Source organism: Plasmopara halstedii (assembly GCF_900000015.1).
Source record: "Plasmopara halstedii genome assembly, contig: Scaffold_2956, whole genome shotgun sequence".
NCBI lineage: Eukaryota > Oomycota > Peronosporomycetes > Peronosporales > Peronosporaceae > Plasmopara > Plasmopara halstedii.
This window is the reverse complement of record NW_020189861.1, coordinates 1,322,451-1,322,721: the sequence shown is the minus strand read 5'-3', so window position 1 is coordinate 1,322,721 and position 271 is coordinate 1,322,451.

Here is a 271-nt window from a genome sequence, read left to right as displayed (position 1 = left end):
AGAACCTGCCGCCAGAGGTGCGATGCGAGGGTGCAGTCGGAGAACAAGTGCTGTTCAGCCTCTATGGCGTTGCACCCGTCGGAAACGCATCTGCGGATGCCGGGTGCGACGCCTCCAGAAACCAGAGTCGCGACCGGACTGGCAGAAGACGGAACGCCAGTCGAAACTGCAAGTCTTCGAAGACAGGATGCAGGATCGCGCGCAAATGCTTGCCGAATCTGACAAACGACGTGAACTGCGCTTCGTTAACTCGCTGCGAGTGAATCATCAC